This window comes from Halichondria panicea, chromosome 10 (genome assembly GCF_963675165.1).
Source record: "Halichondria panicea chromosome 10, odHalPani1.1, whole genome shotgun sequence".
Lineage (NCBI taxonomy): Eukaryota > Metazoa > Porifera > Demospongiae > Suberitida > Halichondriidae > Halichondria > Halichondria panicea.
Genome location: NC_087386.1, coordinates 3,617,527 through 3,641,743, shown reverse-complemented (window position 1 = coordinate 3,641,743; position 24,217 = coordinate 3,617,527). Strand labels below are relative to the sequence as shown.

The window sequence follows — 24,217 nt, the reverse complement described above, 5'->3', positions numbered from 1 at the left end:
GTGGAGATGGGATTGAGGAGGAAAATCACGGTCTGGAATGGCCTTGATCGGACGGCCAATCAAAAAATGTCCAGGGGCTTACCTCTATTTGAGAGAGAGCTCTTCAAAGTTAAAGTTTAACTTTGAGTATTCGATGAAGATGGGTTTTGAGGCGCGGATTCCCAAAATGTGGGGGCATGCTCGGTCAATTAATATGTAAGGCACTGCTGTAGTTTGATACGATATCGTTGGTGTTTTTTAGTTGCATGAATTCATATAATTCCCCGACGAAGTTTGTTCCATGGTCACTCGCAGATAAACCTCCTCAGGCAGGCTAGGAAAGCGCACGGCCTTTACAGATAGAGACACAAATATACAGATGTATGCCTTTACTTAGCCTCGATTCCAGGCCGCTTGAACAAGGCGGCGGCCTGGTATACCGCAGCGCGAAATAATTGACAACAATTTCATCCTACAAATTGTAAAAAAATACAAAAGGGAATAGAGAATAATACGTATGACAATGTGACCGGCAGAGACACTAATCAAAGTAGAATAATTATGCTGCAGCAGTGTTGCTTCTTCTAGCTCTGTTTATAGTTTCCTCCCAGACTAGGAAGAGTCTTTAATACATCAGTAGATCTTGAGTGAATAACTTCCTGAGTGTCGAGTTAAAAGCTTTCAGGAGTAATCATTAGCTTCTTTATCTTCAGCAATGACTTCTTGTCGAACATAACACTTGCCTGGTCTATATTACCACAGCCTCATCAGGGGACCCACACTCAGGTACATTAAGGACTGGGACCAGCAATTATTGTTGATTCAGTGAAAACGAAGCTCCGCCCACGATTTTTACTATCAATTGTGCAGTAAAAATGGAGTTTTGCTACTCTAATCTTTAGCTCAAATTCCGGAGCGTCAAACCTTAGTTAATTTAAGTGTTTACTTTTTAGTGCAGTAGTTAGTTCAAAGCTATATGCAGGCACTACCGTTAGCGTGGGATCAATGAAAAGTAAGCCTTTACATGCAAAATATTAAGCTTAAAAAGTATTTTATTAGAAAATCTCACCTTTAGCTGATCCCACTGTTAGGCGCTAACGATAGTGCCTGCATATAGCTTTGAACTAACTACTGCACTAAAAAGTAAACACTTAAACTAAGGTTTGACGCTCCGGAATTTGATTAGAGCAGCAAAACTCCATTTTTACTGCACAATTGATAGTAAAAATCATGGGCGGAGCTTCGTTTTCGCTGAATCAACAATAATTGTAATTGCTGGTCCCAGTACCTGAGCAGGAACACATCATGCCTTTCCTATAAAGGGTGTCGTTAAGTAGAGACTTGGCGTAAGAACTCAGTCATCTTTGCACAATACTTCTTATGTAACATCAGAATACAAATAGTATACGGTTTATTTTACTCTACAAATACACGGATTACCCCCTTTTTGGGTAATGTACACGCATGCGCCTTCAAGCGGCCTGGAATCGAGGCTAGCCTTTACTATGACCGGCTTGCGAATGGTGGTATCGACGGATCCAGATATTAGTAGATGACCACCATGAAGTAGTCGGGTGTGTTCTGAGCGTATGAGGAGTCGGATGACGAGATTTTTGCTCACTTCTTTGGGACTCAGTGCGACTCGTTTGTCGAATATTTGTGACAGGGCCTAGGAAAACAGCGGGTATACCCGAGTTTATTTTTATTGTTGAATCGGATAAAACGTTCTCTAAGCTTCAAAATGATACCAAGATCGACCTCCTAGCTATTTTCTATCCGGAGATATGTTCGAGGGAACGCTACGAAGTATTGCAACGCCCAGATGACGCTCAAACGTCATGAATAATTGTTGATTTCCGGGCACTTTCGTATACTTAGTAAAAGATTTCTGGAGAAGACGAGTTAGTTAGATGTCTCTAGCTCTCTAGCTAGCTTGTATAGCGAAGGATCTTAGAAGAAATAAAAAGACAAGACAAAGACTCCCGTCGCTCCAATGGTAAGCTTTCATGTCTTGTTATCAGCTTGTACTTACTTTCTGTGTCATGTATCAGTCTTATAAAAGATTGCTCACTTGCATGGAGCCTACGTGTTCATACGGCTTACAGTATTCGTCTATATGCTAGATTCATCTATATGCTAGATTCAACTTCTTACAAGAAGCTTTCCTCTAATTTAGTATTGGTATCGTGCTTAGTATTAGCAGGCCTGATGGGATGAGTGATCACATCTTGGAGAGCCCTGTGAAATTGTCCTATAACATTTAGTCCTATAACATTTATATGGATGGAGGTCGTTCCGGGTCTATTGGCTAGAATGTAAGTGACATTGATATTGTGTCTATCTTAACTTAACTTACTACTTATCTGTAGGTTGTTATGGTGAAGACAAGTGGCACGGGCGTCTAAAGAAACAAGAGTGGATCTACGCCAAGCTAGCTAGCTAGATAGCTGCTCTTTCTAATGAATGTTTGCTACCTGGCTCCTCTTGGTACTGGGCTGATGAAATAGTCCTGTACAAGTTGTAATCTTTTTGTTAAAAATAATTAACAACAATAGGGATATTCCCTGGGAATTTCCCCTCACGTAGACAGTAAATTTCATTGTAAAAAATAAACGTTTGGTGAGTTTCTTCCGCGCTTGACCTGTTTTTACAGGTAGGTAGAGGAGGCTGAAGTTAGCACCTGTGAAAAAAAACATTTTTTGCCTTCATTTCTAGGCCTCATTTCTAGGCCCTGTCACATTTTCTTCAGAGAAAATATTTCTTCTTGCCAGGATTCTATTTTCACCCAATAAGTTGTGACTTTCATTTGATCTTGCAATTTGTAACGAATCTCAATGTCCACGCTGTGATTCTTGTTAGTCGATGGACTCCTGTGTGTATTGATATGTGGGCGTGTATGGACCACGCCTATGAGACCGTATTTTAATCGACCTGGTACCTATTGCGGTGATGGTGCGCATGTGCATGTCCAGCCACGCGGCATGACATTATAGTACGTGTAGAACAACTGTAGAATTTGTGACCCGTCCTTCGGAAACAAATATTCACGATGTCACATGGGAAGATGTTTTTAAGAAGACTACTAACATCCCTGAAAGACTCGACTCAACAAAGGTAGACTCCTTTTTCTATTAGGCCACTCCAAGGCGGCTTTTCTCATTATTTTGCATCATTATCACACTATTTTGTACCACATGGACCATTCTGCGCATGCGTAGTAGACGTAGTAGAAATAATGAGATCGAAATCCAATAATGAGATAGAAAGCGGTGGACCAGAAACCAAATGGCATTGATCTACTTCGATCATATTTTAGCCTACTCTTGTACAACCTAATACCTCTTATTAGCGGCCCTACCTAATTACTGTATAGAATAGTTGTGCCCCCCCCCCCCGCTGAAATCCATACTTTCATACAGTACTTTCATACAGTACCATACAGTACCACAATAACTTCTCGATAAAAGGATTTAAACCAAGAGCACTTCTTAAAGATAGAGACCGCTGTGAACCGCTGTGGATGAAATACTCAGGGGCAAACGCACTTGCATCGAAGCACTCCTTTCTCCAAGCAACTACGCAAAATCATGCAGCGTGCCATCGTTTTTCTTCTGAGCTACACGTAGGCCTGCAAGTGGAAGCAAGTGGAAGAGTCGAAATACTGTCAAGTAGCATCTACTTTAATGCAAGAAATGAGCAAAGTATTTCTTGATGAGGCGAGTCGCGTGAAAAAAAATTCCAAAGCATACTAGAAGAAGAGTTAGGTCGGATGTTCATTATGCAGCCCTTAACTGGAAATCGTTAGGTATGATGGTGCAATCGTAGTACAAAGTACACCTATTGCCAACTGGGAATTTAAAAATGATCTGGTGTGACTACATGTCCCGTTACCCAAAACCTTATGTGCATGAAGTGCTGTTAGTTTCTGTTGTTGGCTGCCATTACTTGTTGGCTGCCATTACTTCCAAGTGTTTGGTGCTGTAAAGGTGTGTTTGTGTGCCGTCATGGAAGAGATGATTGTGGTGGAACGCACCGTCCTGGTCTATGCAAAGATGGATGATAGCCTGGATGATAGCCTGCCATCCATGCTATCATGCCCATTCCGTTCTTTTATCCATTCCCGTTCTTTTATGGGCAAAAGGCACATTCGAAATGGCTGGAAGTACTACCACTACGACAAGTGCTCGAACTCATGAGGAAATCATTTGCAAGGATTACCAGAAGTGATTGTCTCAGCAATGCTACAACGTGTGAAGCCATACCACCCAGCGAGGCTGGAACACAATTCCTACTGAACTGAGGAAGTCTCCTGGACTGGACTGGACTGAGATAATCAAGCTACGGAATTTCAGTGTTGGTGATTTCGTATAACTAAACTATGTGAGGGGCTAGCGACTAGGATCATCGAGCGACTAGCTAGAGAGTTGAAACTACGAATCAAAACTGACGTAGTGATCAGCTCGAATGACTGTTGTTCCGGGTACGGTTTATTTTAGGTTCCTCACTAGACAATAAAGATAGCATGCAAATAAAGATAGCATGCAGTAGTATAACGGCATCTGTAGAGTAGGTACTGGCTGATCTATAAAAATTATACAAGCTATTAGCTTTCCAATAATTTATTGAAGATTATTACATTCACTTCCTGCATGCTTTGGGTGGAGCTCAATAGTCGTGCTAATGTCAAGAAGGTCCAGGCCAGCCAAACTGAAAGCGATGTTGAAGAAGGGTAAGAAACACAATGAATGACAGAAATCATATTTTGTAGATTTACGATTTACGTCTGATTCTGAGCCAGTCTCATGCGACTATGTCTGACGATGAACTTGAAGAAGGGTAAGAAACACAATGAATGACAGAAATCATATTTTGTAGATTTATGATTTACGTCTGATTCTGAACCAGTCTCATGCACCTCCTCTCTCTCCTGCAGCACTAGCCCCTTTAGGATCCCCATCGTCATTGTCTGGCAATGAACCTCCTCTCTCTCCTACAGTGTCATCGCATCCAGTCCCTTTAGCTCAAAACAACGTAGACTGGTAGCCGAAGTCGACATCGGTCTCTGAAAGATCTGGTGGGTTCTGGTGGGTGTAGTTTTAGCAATGGTGATAAATACACAACCTCACTCATTTTCATTCCACTTTAACTAAAAAAAAACTAAATACAGACATTTTTCTACATAATATCTCAATGCAATCATCATCGTTACCTAGCAACTGACCACCCCCCACTAACCACTAACAATTAGCATGAAGTACTTCGTGGGGCAAAATTTTCGTGGTTGGAGGTCTGACCACGAATATTTTACCCACGAATGAAGCGACCTTGCCAAGCAGCATCCACGAAATGTCTGCTGAACCACGAATATTTTGTCCCCCGAAAATTACCCGCAACTAGGAAATGTTCTCACGGTCACGGTGACATGCAAGACCCAGCAGTCGTATCGGCAGATGCTCTTTACCAGGTTTACAAGTTCAATGGTGGCTCACTTATGTACGAACTAGACGCTATCCAGACTACATCCATGATACAGCCATGATACAGCTTCTTCTTCTTCCGGCTCTATATTTATATCTCTTGGTATGACCCCAGTCACCTCGCTGATGAGGTTGAAGATCTTGTAGCCATTATCAAACGGTTTCGACAGTACTGCACGAAGCGTACCTCGAGGCAAGATATTAAAAATACCACGTGAAAGAGCAGGCGTGCGCATAGCTCCAACCACAACGATTTTTTGAAAATTATCACTACCGCTGCCGTCATATGAGAATGCAGTCTCTCTCTTCGGATCCTAGTACTTAGCTAGAAACACCTGACAGATCACACCTGACGAAAGATGATACATCGCTGTTGCCGAAGGCCTGACAGACACAAGGACCCAATACACCACAAATTAATATTCACAAACACCACCCTTCGGCATCTTTGTGAATATAATTTAATTTAGCCTTGTGTGTTACTCACGTAGATGTGTGTGTTACGTATATTTAATAGTATGTACAGCTGGTTCAAGAACAGAGGTTGAGGTTTCCCTTCCATAAACCGGCTCTCTCAACGTCAACGTGAAATCTCTTAAAATTGATGTACTTAACTTACTTAACTTCAGCTTCTATGCATTACGAGCTCCTCCCTCAGTAAGTGCAAGTTATTATACTGAGTCGACAATACATACAACTTCAGTTGAATATAGGTCTGGTCTGTATCTGAATCTGAATACGGTAACCAAAAAATGTAGTCTGCTGAACAAATTTTGTAGCATAAGGATAATTTGTAGCATAAGGATAATTAGGGTTACTGATAGGCATGTCCTTCTCAAACCGTTTGAGTCAAAATGGTACACTACGCCTCAGCGAATCTCACCTGATGGAGTAGTTCACACCAAAACGTTCAATCGAATCTATAATTACGTAAAAGGAATTCGCCACCTAACATTTGAAATCCAGGGTGTCCTATAACGTAAACACTATAATTATAAATTATGAGCAGAACAAACACTACCTCGCTACACTTACAACATCAACTTTCTTCGCTGATTTGATCATAAATATTTGGCACACTAAAAAACCTTGTGGATTCTGATGCAGGGCACCATAACTAGCAGGGTACCATAACTAAGGGTACCATAACTACCTTGATGTAATTATAAATTACAGTTGACGGAGTCAGTCCTTACTTGGTTTGGCTTCATGTTAGGAGGGCACCTACACCCACGTACGCCCACACACACGTTGCAAGGGAAAGCTCCTTCACAGGATTATGAAACTACTAGTGTGCAACTAGTGTGCACTCAGATTTTACACTTGATTTTCATCCCGTCTAGGAAACCAGTAGACTTGATCGTAGGTGCACTACACAACACAGGTGCAACACAGATGCACTACCACACAGCTCTTCAATATTACGAAGAGCTTTTGTTGTAAAATCCCTTTGTTATCTATTTATGGTCATGACACACCCTCTAGAGAAAAATAGGACAAAGTCAGCTCGTAACTTTGTTCACCTTACCTAATTACAGCATGCTAACCAAGTCCTGTACGTAGATAGTCAGATCGAACACTTTTTATATCTGGCTCTAGCGTATGCGTACGCTAGAGTATAAATTAAGACGTAAGCCTGTAGACCACGCCCCAATTGCGTACGTAGAGTGCAGAATTAGCAGCCTGAAGAGACAGCTTCTGCCAGGGTTGGCTGCTGTTTTGATGGACTTTGAAGGTAAACTATGAACTAGCTGTACGTAGAGAGTGTACAAGTGAACGACTGCTTGAGAGGACTCCCGTAAGAGTGCTGGTCGAAAAATCGTTCAACTTTGCCGGGGAGAATTACGAGTAGCAGAGAAAAGTTGACCTCAGGTACTGCGTATATATATATTTTATGTGCAATCTACATAATTTATTTTACATATAATTTATAATTTTGCTACGTGCAGTGAGTTTGTAGAGGACGTGCAAGTTGTAGAGGACGTGCAACCTGAGCAATCAGATGAGCCAGTAGATGAAAACGAGGACCTAGTAAACGATGGTGTACATGTACTTGACGAAGATGACATATAAAGTAAAGTAAGTATGTATCTGTGCAAATTTTGACTAGCCAATCAGCATTTTATATTTGCATTTTACATAATTAAACAATAAAGGAAGTAGAAGACTGGAAGGCTCTGTCCAGCCTCAAGCAGCTCAAGCTTCTCAGAAACTATTCTGATCTGTACGGCTAGCTAGCAAGGAATTAACAGCTTGCAGCAATGCTACAGTGCACTATTGTTCCCAGACACAGGAGTCTACTGAAGTAAAACATGGCAGCAGGATAGAAACAGAAGTCAGGAGGGCGAAGTTGACAAATGCTAACAATTAAGTTGAAGACATGCTTTCATGTTTGTGACAATGGACCCAGAACAGTTTTAATCATTGGCTCCTCGTAGAGACAAGAAAAGATACTGGGGAAACCTACTATCAACACAGCAAACGCTATAGAAACTGGTAGTGAAAAAACTGAACAGCCATAGCTAATTATCATGCAGCTAGCTACAGCTTTATTATCATTTCTGTACATTCAAAAAATTATACTTGTACTTTATACCCTCAAGCTTATAATTCCCTGGGAAACTATGAGCCCTGCTAAACACACACAAGTGGTATCTAAAGTTGTGTATACATAAGTAATTCAGTTAAGCAAAATGTAACACACGTGACAATGTCTGTCTCTTTGTTCTCTCAGTTTTTGTGCCAGTTTTTTAGTACCATGACGATTATGTTTAGGCTCATGTGATTTCCGTATCATCTTACTTTAGGCGTTTTGTGGCTTGTAGCTACATGTATAAGATCTAACCTTGGTTGGATTTGCAAAAAATAATTAGCCGTGCGTGTGTGTGAGTGTGTGTGTCCCCTGTGTGTGCGTGTCTGTGTGCCCTCTGTATGTGTGTGTGCCCCCTCTGTATGTGTGTGTGTGCCCCCTGTGTGTGCTGTGTGTGCGTGTGTGTGTGTATGTATGTGTGTGTGTGTGCCCCCTCTGTATGTGTGTGTGTGCCCCCTGTGTGTGCGTGTGCGTATGTGCGTGTGTGTATGTATGTGTGTGTGTGTGCCCCCTGTGTGTGTGTGTGTGTGTGCCCCTGTGGTGTGTGCCCCCTGTGTGTGCATGTGTGTGAGTGTGTGTGTATGTACCCCCTATGTGTGCGTGTGTGTGTGTGTGCGTGCCCCTTGTGTGTGCGTGTGCGTGTGTGTGTGTGCGTGTGTGAGTGTGTGTGTGTGTGCATGAGTGACCTGTGTGGGGCCCTGTGTGTGTGTGTGTGTGTGTGTGTGTGTGTGCGCATGTGTTGTGTGTGTGTGTGCCCCGTGCTACGTGTGTTGTGTGGGCGTGTGTGTGTGTGTGTGTGTGTGTGTGCGCGTGGTGATCAACCCACTCGTGTATATGCAAGCTGGTGGGGTTGTACTCCGTTTTGTTGGCTTTTGCAAGCTGGGTGAAATATATAATATTTTTGCAGGGATGACAATAGCATTGAGGATGAATGGAGGGATTATCAGAGCTTATATCAAGACTGAATGTGTCCGATAGTTCGCTGACTTTTTCGGAACACTGATACAGCCCTTTTCCCTTTAGAGGCTAAGAGACTTCTCCCACACACTCTCTAAAGCTGCTTTGTGTGTTTCTGTCATTCCTGTGAATTGTAATGTATAGTTTACGTTTTGCCCTATATTTTACATCTATATCATTGTACATTTTAATGTTGCATATCTCACTGCCAAAAAGTTAGCAAATTACCTATCTTCAAGATGATACTAGACTCAATTCCAGGAATTGGTCTGCACAAAGTACTTTACTACAACCACTTATAGTATGATTGTTTTGATAAACAAACCACGAGGTATGTTTGGCCTGCGCAAAACCACGTTGTTGTTAATTTGTGTGCGCAGTCTCAACAGTGACGTAGACAAACCTTTCCAAAACAGGAAGTTCAGAAATTAATACCACGCCCATTTTTTCTAATATTTCACGAAACATTTCAGAGTTCTAATTAAGAACTAAGTGGCCAGCTTGAAACACCTGTGATTTCTACATATCTCACAGCTATACAGGACATCTTCTTTTTTTTTCTTTCTTCTTTTTTCTGCATCTTTTTTCTGCACCAAGTTTTCGGTTATCTTTTACTGTTTGTAAATGTTTGAGCCAAATTTCAACTTCTGCCTCCGGAAGACAAACAGGCTCAGCCAATTGTTCAGGCTCTAAGGTAGACGTACTGTTAAAAGCTTTCTGCAATGTTGCAGATGGGGGTGGAGCGTAACTTCCATCCGAGCTTTCCACATAGTGACCATTGCACCATTGCAGATCCCCTTACAGTCTTTACAATTTTCTTTTCCCCATGGTCTTTCTGGATCTATGTTCGGCTTTGAATATAAAAAAAAAATTATTAAAGCCAGACAATAAGTTTAATACAGGCTTGCTACAGAGCACCATGCACCAGAGAGACACTCACTTGTTTTATATTAGCTGATAGATTTCTTCACAATTTAACACTTCTTCTTGCAGCTAGATCTTCTATATTTAGCCTTCTCTAGCACATTTTATAATATTTTATTAATAGAGTTGCAATTAGCACATGGCTAATTTTTTACTGCGCATGCGCAGAACAGTATTATCAAATTCCCTGCATCTGGGGCAAAATGTATAATCAAATCCCCACATAAGCCCCACCTAGTGCCCGTACTGGGGGAGGTGGGGCTTGCCATTGATAGGTGCATAATGGTTATGAGCGCACGTGATAAAACCTGACGGTGGATGACGCGCGTCCAACCTCCTCTAGGTGAACTTAAACTTAGTCGATCTCACCGAACGTTCATTTTTTACAATGAAATTCCCTGGGAATTTCCCTATTATTGTTTAACAAATAAAAGATGACAACTTGTACAGGGCTATTTCATCAGCCCAGTACTTACAATCATCAAGAGAAGCCAGGTATATTATAGCTCCACAACATAATTTAGCAACAGAAATAGAGCTAGCTAGCTTGGCGTAGATCCACTCTTGTTTCTTTAGATGTACGTATCCCGTGCCACTTGTCCTCATAAACACTCCATAACAACCTACAGATAAGTAGTAAGTTAAGATAGACACAATATCAATGTCACTTACATTCTAGCCAATAGACTAGTCTCATGCCTACCACCACCTGGGGGAACCATCAATATAAATGTTATATGACAATTCCACGCAGTTTCCTGGGCCCTCCATGATGTGATCACCCATCCCATCAGGCCTGTTACTACTAAGCACAATGGCAGTGATACCAGTACTAAAGTTGGATCAAGCCTTAGATCGATACGGACGAATACTAAGTGAAAGACTACCTATAATAGATCACTTAGGCTTCCTTTAAGCATAGATAAACGAAAGAAAGGGATAGGCAATGCCCAGCACTTCCGTTGGATGAGGCGAGCTGCTAAAAAGGGGCGTGTAATGAGCAAAAAGGGACTCAAAATGTCAGTAAATATATTAATAGTTTGTAGTATTATAGCACTGTGCTCTTGAGGAGACACCAGATACACTTAGACATAGGCTATTAATCTTTTAGAGCTACTATATGTGAAGTGATGAGAAAGTGAGCTCCAAAAAGGGGGTATCAGTACACTCTACAAACCATAACAGGTCTGTTCCCAAGTCCTTCAAATGCCATCTCTTCGATCACACAATATAGATAAAGATACTTGTGTTCCACTTTCTAATACCTAAACTATGTCTTAGAGCACTTTAAACTAGATTACCATGTACAGTAAGAGCAGGAGAGGTACGCAAACTTTCTGGACTTCGGACAAACGTTTCATGGTGCTGTTTGTTCCATGCAGTTATAAACACACTTTAATTCTGTGAAACGTACATGTTATAAAATTATTTCATATTGGAGATAGAGGTACATAAACTGACAAATTGGTGTTTTTTCACACAAATCAAGCTGAATAAAAGAAAGCTCGGCACTAACATAGCAGGTGTAGCTATCAGTAGTGCTGGGTGTATGATGCCTTGAATTTCTCTTTTAGGGCTATAAGACACGAAAATCGATCCGTGCTGGGAGCTTCTTTTCCAAGTCAAAGTTGACTTTACAGAATGGCTACAGTTGATTCAATTGTGGGCTTGGGAGCAGTTGAGCTGGTGGAGGTTGATAAGCATACTGCTGTTGATACTTACCAGTGGTTGAGAGAATCTGCTCAGCTTCAGACCGTGGTTGTGTTAGGTGTGCCGGCTCTATTTCGACATAAACCAATTTACTAGTGTACGTTGCTATAACTTTGTATGCTATACAGCAACACAGAGGAAGGGCCACATCAAGGGTTTTTGGACTAGTAGACGTTTCTGTTTCTGTTAGACGTTTCTGTTTCTCCTGCCCTAGGGATAGTTCCTAACCGAACAGCAGCAACCAATCACATGCTGGGACAATAGTTCAGCCTACACTGAATGGCGTTGGTAGCTTACCAAGCCACAGCACTGTAAACCATTCCGTCACATTTGTAGATCCTGTAACTGGAACTCACACCCAACATGTCGAGTCGTATTGGAAGACGAAGTTCAAGAGGATGAAGGGGGTTGACAGTAATCAACTACCCAGCTACTTATGAATTTATGTGGACCCACAGAGTGTCATTTGATAACATCATATTAGATATTGTGCTCAATATCCACGGCGGGTATTCAGCGGCATTCATATAGTAGTGTTGTGTTCATTCATTCCATGATTAGGCATCCAATTGTCATTCATTCCATGATTAGGCATCCAATAGTCTTTCATTCCATGATTCAGTAAACTTGTCCAACAATCCAATCACTTCAAATCAATTTATTATTTTTGTTTCTATGAAAATGTGTTCCATGACAACCAGTGCCACACCCAGTTAGCCCCGTGACTTCCGGTGACACGCCCACTCATTTATGAATCTAATTAGCGAGGTGCCGTATACTCCACCTGATCCAAAATTTAAATGAAAGTGATAAGTAGCTAAACAAATTTTTTACACACAAAACATAATAATTAAAAATCGTGGGCGTGGCTGCGTTTTAGCTTGACACACACCAAACACAGATAGATCTAGATCAAAGCTTGGATGATCCCTCGATGGCTACAGAGCTTGAGTCAGACGTAAGCAGCCACCATATATCATCCCCCCTCATCCCCCCTCACATGAAAAATCTTCTACCAAAGAGGGGAGGCTGAAACCCCGAAGGCATTGGGTGAGTATTATGTAAGTTATTGCTAGCAACTACAGCTTGCCAATAATTGTAGGTACTGTGACTGGTTTTTTGTCTCCATAGCATCAAAGCACTCCGGAATAAGTCACACCTCTCCGACTCTCTCCCTAGACTATCAAGCTCCATGGATAGTCTCCATGGGCTCACCATCAAACAGACGAAGCTCACACTCTTCCAAATCTCGCTCGCCTTCGAGAAGTTCCCACTCAAAATCTATGCTTCCCATGGGCATTACTTCCCATTCCTCGAGATCTGGCTTGCCATCAAGACACTCTCCCTCACCTTCAAGCTCAACTTCAAGCTCAAGTCGAAACAGATCTATGGGAAGTACACCATTAAGACGAAGCTCACACTCTCCCTCACTTTCGAGAAGTTCGCACTTGAGCAGTACATCATCGGATAAGAAGTATAATTATAATTATGCAAGTGATTATTACACAGAAAGTGTCTGAAGTTAGACAAACAAATAAGCAAATAAGCATCTCTCAGAGAAGAGGCCACCAACAAAAAAGAAAAATTAATGCCTTCACTTGAAGTTAGGGTAGGGTATGTACATACATTTACATATACACTCATTTTCTTGTAGGAAGTCGCTGAGAGTGATGACAATGGTTGGTATTTGGAGTAACTAATGTAAGTAATTAACTAATGTCTTTTTTGGGTATCTATTCCCATTTAGCCACGCTGCCAATCAAGAGGTGGCTATGAAACTTGTGTCTGAGGCAAAACATCACCTTAAAGACACACCTTCGGCTAGGCATTTTATATTCATATTAAATCTATAAATTATGCAGATGCTGCAAAGACTTACTTTAATAGTGCGTGGCACACAGCAGTATGAAGAAAAATGTGTTAAGCAGAGACGGACCTGCCACATTGACTGGTTGCACTAATTGTTTCAAGCTGCTTGTGATTATATTCATATTTTATTGTAGAAACTTGATTCTCGGAGGGTTGCATTACAGAAAACTTATCCCAGATGAGCAAGTGCTTTGTGCTGACCTCATGAGTAGTGAAGAGAGTGGCATTCGTCCTCTACTTTGGCGAATTGAAAAAGCGTTCTATTTTCAAAAAAAGAAATCAAAGAGAAGTATACTAATGACTCAAAAGGAGGTCTGAAGGATTGCCATCAGACTCCTATTGGTGATAACATTCCTCCTTGGGCGATTGGGCGATTGTTAAGTGAACTTTATTTAAAACTGTTTGTGTTGCTAACAAAGCTTAACGTTAGTTCAGTATGAGATTACCGTGTATTTCGTGATTCATTTCATCTAATTGTAACATGTGAACTTGAAACATGGTAAACAATGTGTAGCAAAGTTTTAATATTGTAGGAAATTCAGAGATAACATAAAATGAAACATCATTAAACTTAATTCTGTTTATTAGGATACGAAACACGCCGTGCCTGGATGTTTCTATGACACAGGAAATTATCACCAGAAACATAATTAAATGTCCTGACAGGTTTTCTAAATATTAATTATTTTTCTAGTGGTGTGTGTGTGTGGTGTGTGTGGGGTGTGTGTGTGTGTTGTGTGAGGGTGTGGTGCATGCCGTGATGCCGTGTGTGTGTGTACGCCGTGAGTGTGTGTGTTGTGTTGTGTTGTGTGGGGCCATGTGTGGGGCCATGTGTGGGATGGGTGCATGCCGTGTGTGTGTGGGGGTGTGCGCCATGTCTGTGTGTGTTTGTGTGTGTGTGTGGTGTGTGGGGGGGCCGTGTGTGGGCCGTGTGTGTGTGGGGGGGGTGTGCATCCTCGCATTTTGTCTTATAGAATCGATACGCTGCTTCTGTAAGCATATTAATTGCAGATAATTACCACGTATATCCGCAGCATCAAATGTAGGATTTAACCCTCAAACTTCCTTGACAAGCCTTCGAATCACTGATTGATTTTCGTCTGACTTTATCGATACACTGCAGGTAGACTATACAAAAATGCACAAGTTTACGTTCATGGCTTACCCTGACTCAATTAACCATCCTTGAAAACCATCTCCTTCATTGTCATCAAGTAAAACCTTGTAGCACCTTCTCACCTCTTTCTATGTACAATTACTACTTGAAGACACAGAACTGCAATTGTAATAATAATATTGAATATAATTTCTATACTTATCTACTCACCGCGAATGCTGCTGCTGTTGCATCTCTTTCAGAGCTCGGCTGTTTCTATCCACCTTTTTACACAACGAAAGTCTGTATCACCATCACCAACACTCTGGGATACACTCTGGGATCTTCGCCTTTGTCTTTTAGCATACACTCTATCACTTTCGTCATCCGAATCAGAGCTGTTGTCACTATCAAGTAGCTTAGAAGTTCTTTCACTTTTCTTCCTCGAGGAGTAGATTTACTGATTGGCAGGGTACGCTTTGTTGATAGGAGCCGGAGAGAACCATCGTGACTGCCGGTTGTTTTCTTAGTAGTTGGTGGAGTAGGGTAGCTGGTGCCCCGAGAAGTAGTTGGTGAATCATCTTGAAGAGGTATGAGATCCCATACGACTAAACATACCATGATCAATCTGAAAATAGCTCAGCCTCAGCCCAGTACTTACAATCATCAAGAGGAGCCAGGTATATTATAGCTCCACTTCAGCATTAGAAAGAGCAGCTATCTAGCTAGCTAGCTTGGCGTAGATCCACTCTTGTTTTTTTAGATGTATGTATCCCGTGCCACTTGTCCCTCCATAACAACCTACAGATAAGTAGTAAGTTAAGATAGACACAATATCAATGTCACTTACATTCTAGCCAATAGACTATTGTTTCTCAGGCCTCCGACACTCGCTGGTGGAACCATCCATATAAATGTTATAGGACAATTTCACAGAGTTTTCTGGGCTCTCCAAGATGTGATCACTCATCCCATCAGGCCTGCTAATACTAAGCACAATGGCAGTGATACCAATACTAAATTAAAGGAGGAAAGCTTGGCTAATAATAAGTTGGATCTAGCATATAGACGAATACTAAGTGAAAGGCCACCTATAATAGATCAGACAGGCTTCCTTTAAAGAACAGAGACACTTTTTGTAGGCAAGTGAGCGATCTATTATAAGACTGATACATGACACAGAAAGTAAGTACAAGCTGATAACAAGACATGAAAGCTTACCATTGGAGCGACGGGAGTCTTTGTCTTATTTCTTCGAAGATCCTTCCTAGATGCCAAGCAATCCAGCTACATAGCTATACGAGTCCTAGAATGCCTAGCCTTCATCTAACTAACTCGTCTTCTCCAGAAAATCTTTTACTAAGCTTTATGAAGTGCCCGGAAATCAATAATTGAACTTCAATTATTCAAGACGTTTGAGTGTCATCTGTGCGTTGCAATACTTCGTAGCGATCCCTCGAACATATCTCCGGATAGAAAATAGCTATCTTGGTATCATTTTGAAGCTCAGAGAACGCTTTATCCGATTCAACAATAAAAATAAACTCGGGGGGTATACCCGCTGTGTTTTCCTAGGCCCTGTCACATATAAAAGAACAAAGTTTGTAGAAGAGGAGCCATCTGTAAAGCAGTATGTAGTTTGCAAACAATGCCTCAATTTATTTGATTACTGCAACAGTAGTGTGGTTCAATGTTTATTATCAGGTCGTGTGTTTGTCAGTCTAGACAACCATTGTTAAAAAGAGTGATCAGCTCTAAAGGTAGCCAAAAAGTCTATCCTTTCATGGTATACCCTTACACTTCTTTAATATCAAGCATTATTCTCTCGTGGTTTTAAAAGAATGTGAGAAGTGGCGTGAGAAGTGGCGTCAGAAAACATCTCAGCTCAGAGTATAATGGTACACTGTTCTTGAGCCAGAAGAATAGTATTGTATTTATGTTAAAGGTAGACTGGTTTCAGCCATTCAAACATCGTGAATACTCTGTTAGTGTCATGCATTATTTTGGCGGTTATGAATTTACCTGAGATACAAGAGGGAAAACATTAGGAATCTTTCAAGGGCCATCAAAAGATATCAACAAATAAAAGATATCAACAAATACTTAAATCCCTTTGTGAAAGGATGGAGTATCAACTGACTCCTCTGGTACAATACGTGGCGCTTTATTATTTGTATGTTGTGACCTACCAGCTAGCAAGAAAGTATGCGGATTTCTCAAAGTGCTTATGTGAATTTTCGACCGGGGTATTTGGTATTCAAAATTATTTTGGATTTAACAGAGACAGATGGACTAATGTCAAGGCCACTTTAATTACGACATCAAAAACTGCAAAATCTAAAAAGCCGTTATTCTGGTCTTCTAAAATTGCCATATTTTAACCCTGTGAGAATGCACAACTTATACATTGGTAGTTGAGCAGAAGTCCGGGTGTGACTGTCAAACCTATGGTTAAACACCACAAAACATGCAGTTGAAAAAGCAAGCTAAATTTTTTGTTTAGGAAGTACTTCAAATTTGCTACCTTATAGTTACCCACGTGACAATGTCAGTCTCTTTCTTTTCCATTATTGTCAGCTCTTTTATTTCTGTCTCTTCAGTTTTTGTACCAGTTTTTTAGTACCATGACGATTATGTTTAGGCTCATGTGATTCCCATATCTTTTTTTTTATTTTTTTTTTTATTTATTTTTTTTTATATTTTTTTATATATTTTTTTTTATTTTTTTTTATATTTATTTTTTTATTTTTTTTTTTTCATTAATCAAATAATCATGTGTACGTGTGACTTATATATAATAATAAGTATGTTTAGATCTAATTATTCGTTGAGTTTGAGTTGCACCTGGCCTTCGTTGGACGGCCAGGTCGATAGAATCTGTATTGACTTCAGAAGCGAAGGTAGATCGGGAGCCACGGATGCACATTACAGTAGTAGAGAGAAATTTAATCTGCCCAATGGAGGGTAGAACTGTATTGTCTTCCTTGTTTCTCTGAAATTAGTGATGCCAACCTCTTGTATATGATGGTTGCGGCTGGGCCAATTCCTCCAGCAGCAGAGAGAACCAGTGGGGTGAACGAGCCGTGTTCTATCTCTCTAATGCGCTCTTCATAACATCTCTTCTTCTCTAACTCATTTTTATTGGGTCGGGGTGGAGTTGCGGTAGAAAGGTGCGTATGGGTTAAAAAACCCTAACATCAAAGAATGCACTCTGGCTCAATGTCAGAACGAGCACCATCCTCGCGATTGGCTTTCCATCGATACGCCACAATGAGATTCGTGATATGACTGCAACCCTAATGAGCGAAGTCTGCCACAACGTGAAAATAGAACGGAGGCAGAGGGCATCCCTGAAAGCTGTAGTGCAAACCCATGTTTAGTGATGGGTAGAGCTGATAGCCAACTTGAGGTGCCTTTCTCGGAGCAGATCTGGGTGTATCATCTTACTTTAGGCGTTTTGTGGCTTGTACTTGGTTGGATTTGCCATTAGTCAAAATAATTAGATGTTAGTGTGTGTGTGTGGTGTGTGTGTGAGTCGGGGTGCACGCCGTGTCTGTGTGTTGTGTGTGTGTGTGGGGGTGTGCATGTGTGTGAGGTGTATGTGTGTTGTGTGGGGCCGTGTGTGTGTGTGTGGTGTGTGTGCATGTGTGTGTGTGTGGGGGGGGGGTGCACGCCGTGAGTGTGTGTGGTGTGTGTGTGTATGTGGGGAGGGGCCGTGTGGTGTTTGCGTGTGTGCATGTGTGTAGTGTGTGCAAGCCGTGGGGGGGTGTGCACGCTGTGTGTGTGTGTGGTGTGCACTCCGTGTTTGTGTGTGTGTGTGTGGGGGGGGGTGTGTGTGGGAAGGGGCCGTGTGGTGTGTGGTGTGTGCAAGCCGTGTCTGTGTGTGGTATGTGTGTCTGTGTGTGGAGGGGGTGCACACCGTGTGTGGGTGTGTGTGTGTGTGTGGTGTGCATGCCGTGTGTGTGGGAAGGGGCCGTGTGGTGTGTGCCTGTGTGTGGTGTGTGCAAGCCAAGTGTGTGTTGTGTGTAGGTGTGTGTGTGTGCAAGCCGTGTCTGTGTGTGGTGTGTGTGTGTGTGTGTGGAGGGGGTTTGCACACCGTGTGTGGGTGTGTGTGTATGTGTGTGTGGTGTGCACGCCGTGTTTGTGTGTGTATGTATGTGGCGTGCACGCTGTGTTTGTGTGTATGTGTGTGTGGTGTGTGGGGAGGGGGTGTGTAGGCCGTGTGGTGTGTTGTGTGTGTTGTGTGTGTGGTGTGTGTGGGTGTGCACGCCATGTGTGTGTGTGTGTGTGTAAGTGTTGTGTGTGTGGAGTGTGTGTGGTGTGTGGGGAGTGGTGTGTGGGGAGGGGGTGTGTAGGCCGTGTGGTGTGGTGTGTGGGTGTGCACGCCATGTTTGTGTGTGTGTGTGTGTAAGTGTTGTGTTGTGTGTGTATTTGTGTGGTGTGTGTGTGTAGGGTGGGGTGTGCACGCCGTGTGTGTGTGTGTGTGGGGGGGTGTGCACGCCGTGTGCGTGTGTGTGGTTTTTGTGTGTTGTGTGTTGGGGGGGGGTCCGTTTGGTGTTTGCGTGTGTGTAGTGTGTGCAAGCCGTGTGTGTGGGGGGGTATGCAAGCTGCATGTGTGTGTGGTGGGGGTGTGCAAGCCGTGTGTGTGTGTGGTTTGTGTACACCCACCCTACACACACACTACACACACTACACACACACGGCATATGTGCACACCCCCCCACACAAACACACACAACACACACAGACACACACATGGCATGCAGACCCCCCCAACACACACACACACACTCTACACACACACACACACTACACACACACACACACAAACACGGCCCCAACTCCCCACACACACACACACACACCACACACACACACAAACACGGACCCACCCCCCCACACACACCACACACACAGACACACACACACAACGTGCATATATCCCCCCACACACACATACTACACGTGTACACACATCACACACACTCGGCGTGCACACCCCCACACACACACACACACACACAACACACACACGGCCTGCAAACCCCCCCCACACACACACACACACAACACACACACACACACACAACATACACACACCACACACACACGGCATGCACACCCCCCCTCTACACAATCACACACAACACAACACACTCAGACACACACCACACACACCACACACTCACGGCGTGCACACACACACCCCTCCCACACACACACACACGGCATGCACACACGGCATGCCACCCCCCCACAGACCACATACACACACAACCCCCACACACACACACACACACCACACACACACAACACACACCACACACACACACACACAAACAAACACAGCATGTACACCCCCACCTCCCCCCCACACACACACACACACACACACACACGGCATGCACACACACAAACACACACAACACAACACACACAACACACTCACACATTTCCACCCACCCACATACACACACACACAACATACACAGACACGGCGTGCACACCCCACACACACACACACAACACAACACACTCACACACCACACACGCACACTCCCACCACTTACATACACACACACAACACACACAGACACGGCGTGCACACCCCACACACACACACACAACACAACACACTCACACACCACACACGCACACTCCCACCACTTACATACACACACACAACACACACAGACACGGCGTGCACACCCCCGCCCCACACACACACACACAACACACACATGGCGTGCACACCCCCCCAACACACACACACACACACACACAAACATGCACACCCACCCCCCATCCACACACACACACACAGACATGGCGTGCACGACACGGCGTGCACACCCCCCACACACACACACAGACACACACATGGCATGCACACCATGTGTGGGGTGTATGTGTGTTGTGTGGGGGTGTGAACGCCGTGTGGTGTGTGGGCGGGGGTGTGCATGCCGTGTGTGTGTGGTGTGCGTGTGTGTGTGTGCATGCCGTGTCTGTGTGTGTTGTGCGTGTGTGTGTGTGTGGGGTGTGCATGTCGTGTTTGTGTGTGTGTGTGGTGTGTGTGTGGTGTGTGTGCGTGTGTGTGTGGTGTGTGTTGTGTGGTGTGTGTGTGTTGTGTGTGTTGTGTGTGTGTTGTGTGTGTGTGTGGGGGATTTGTGTGTGTTGTGTGAGGGTGTGCACGCCGTGTGTGTGTGTGGTGTGTGGGGGGTGTGCATACCGTGTGTGTGTGTTGTGTGTGTGTGGGAGGGTGTGTGTGTGTGGTGTGTGTGTGTGTGTTGTGTTGGGGGGTGGGGGTGTGCATGCCGTGTTTGTGTGTGTGTGTGTTGTGTAGGTGTGAACGCCTTGTGGTGTGTGGGCGGGGGTGTGCATGCCGTGTGTGTGTTGTGTGCGTGTGTGTTTGGGCGGTGGTGTGTGTGCACGCCGTGAGTGTGTGTGGTGTGTGTGTGTGAGGATGTCCGTGTGGTGTTTGAGTGTGTGTAGTGTGTGCAAGCCGTGTGTGTGTGGGGGGGTATGCAAGCTGCATGTGTGTGTGGTGGGGGTGTGCAAGCCGTGTGTGTGTGGTTTGTGTGTGTGTGGGGAGGGGGTGTGCAGGCTGTGTGGTGTTTGCGTGTGTGTAGTGTGTGCAAGCCGTGTGTGTGTGGGGGGGGTGTGAACTCTGTGTGTGTGACTCCGTGTGTGTGTGTGTGTGTGTGGTATACACGCCGTGTTTGAGTGTGTGTGTGTGTGTGTGTGGGAGGGGGTGTGCAGGCCGTGCGTGTGTTTGGTGTGTGCAAGCAGAATGTGTGTGGTGTGTTGTGTGTGTGTGTGTGTGTGCCGTATGTGTGGTGTGTTGTGTGTGTGGGTGTGTGTGTGATGTGTGTGCACACCCACACACTATACATACAGACATGGCGTGCACAACCCCCCACACACACACGGCCCCCCCACAACACACACACACACAATACACACACACCACACACACACACGGCGTGCACACCCCCCCCAACAACACACCACACACACACACACACGCAAACACGGCAATGCACACCCCCACCCTCACAGACACGGTGTGCACACACCCCCGGACACACACTCACGCCGTGCAAACCCCCCTACACACATACACACACACAACACACGGCATGCACACCCCCCTCCACACAAACACAACACAACACACTTACACACCACACATGTACACTTCCATCCCCCACATACACCCCCCAACATACACACACAACACACGGCGTGCACACCCCTCCACAAACACACACGGCGTACACCCCCCCACAACACACCCCCCCCAAAACACACACACACACACAACACACACACACACACACGGTATGCACACCCCCCACCCCCCCCACACAGACACGGCGTGCACACACCCGAGACACACACTCACGCCTTGCACAGCCCCCCAACACACACACACAACACACACACACTCTACACACACACACCACACACACACACACGCACACACACAGACATACACACACGGCGTGCAAACCCACCCCACACACACACTACACACACACTACATACACACGGCATATGTGCACACCCCCCCCACACAAACACACACAACACACACAGACACACACATGGCATGCACACCCCCCCCAACACACACACACACACTCTATACCACACACACCACACACACACACACACACACACACAAACACTGCCCCAACCTCCTCCCACACACACACACAAACACGGCCCCACCCCCCACACACACCACACACACAGACACACACACACAACGTGCATATCCCCCTACACACACACACACTACACACACAAAGCCTGCAAACTCCCCCACACACACACACACACACAACATACAAACACACACACAACATACACACACCACACACACACGGCATGCACACCCCCCCTCTACACAATCACACACAACACAACACACTCAGACACACACCACACACACTCACGGCATGCACACACACACCCCTACCACACACACTCGGCATGCACACACGGTATGCAACCACCCCACAGACCACACATACACACAACCCCACACACATACACACACACCACACACACACAACACACACCACACACACTCACACAAACAAACACGGCATGCACACCCCCACCCCCCCCACACCACCCCCACACACACACACAACCCCCACACACACGCACACACCACACACACACAACACACACCACACACACACACACAAACAAACACGGCATGCACACCCCCCATCCCCCCCACACACACACACACACAGACACGGCCCCCACACACAAACACACACACACCACACACACAAACACATACAAACAAACACGGCATGCACACCCCCACCCCCCCACACACACACACACAGACACGGCGTACACACCCCCCCACACACAAACACACACACACACAACACACACACACCACACACACACACACAACACACACATGACGTACACACCCCTCCCCAACATCTCATACAACCCACACACCCCCCCATACAAACACACGGCTTGCACACTCCACCCCCACACACACACACACACACACACACACACAACACACACACAGCATGCACATCCCCACACAAACACAAACACACACACACAAATACGGCATGCACACCACCACACACATGCACACACAACACAGACACGGCGTGCACGCCCCCCCCCGGATTCATATACATGGCATGCACACCCCCCCACCCACACACACACACAACACACATACCACACACACACGGCATGCACACCCCCCCACACAAACACACACACACACCACACACACACGGCGTGCACTCACCCCCCACACAAACACACACACACAACACACACATGGCGTGCACACTCCCCCAACACACACACACACACACACACACACAGACACACACACACACAAACACGGCATGCACACCCCCACCCCCCACCCACACACACACACACAGACACGGCATGCACACCCCCCACACACACACACACACACCACACACACACCACACACACACACACAAGCACAACACACACACACGACATGCACACACACAAACACACACAACACAACACACACAAAACACTCACACCACAAACAGACATTTCCACCCCACCATATACACACACACAGACACGGCGTGCACACCCCCCCACACACACACACACACAACACAACACACTCGCACACCACACACGCACACTCCCACCCTCTTACAGACACACACACACAGACACGGCGTGCACACACCCCCCACACGCACACACAAGGTTTGCACACTCCCCGCCCCACACACACACACACTACACACATACCCCCTACACAAACACACACACACACAACACACACACTCTAACACACCCACACACACCACAAACACACAAACACGGCATGCACACCCCCACCCCCTCCACACACAACCAACACACACATACACTGCGTGCAAACCCCCCTGTAATATACACGGCGTGCACACCCCCACACACACACACACACACACAACACACACACACCACACACACACGGCTTGCACACTCCCCACCACACACACACACACACATACACACAAACACAACACACACACCACGGCATGCACACACCCCACACACAAACAAACACATCAC

The 24,217-nt window shown here is 44.8% G+C and overlaps 2 long non-coding RNA genes across 2 annotated transcripts; one reads left to right on the top strand and one right to left on the bottom strand.

Annotated features, from left to right (window-relative positions):
* The first annotated feature begins 1,153 nt into the window (after positions 1–1,153).
* Positions 1,154–10,470, top strand: LOC135342260 (uncharacterized). The gene is made up of 3 exons (XR_010396813.1): positions 1,154–7,328; positions 7,406–7,530; positions 7,613–10,470. It is a non-coding gene; the product is annotated as an uncharacterized LOC135342260 (long non-coding RNA).
* Positions 10,471–14,522: 4,052 nt separating this feature from the next.
* LOC135343417 (uncharacterized) lies at positions 14,523–16,914 on the bottom strand. The gene is made up of 4 exons (XR_010397164.1): positions 15,453–16,914; positions 14,834–15,403; positions 14,672–14,751; positions 14,523–14,623 (listed from the first exon to the last, which is right to left on the bottom strand). It is a non-coding gene; the product is annotated as an uncharacterized LOC135343417 (long non-coding RNA).
* Positions 16,915–24,217: the final 7,303 nt, after the last annotated feature.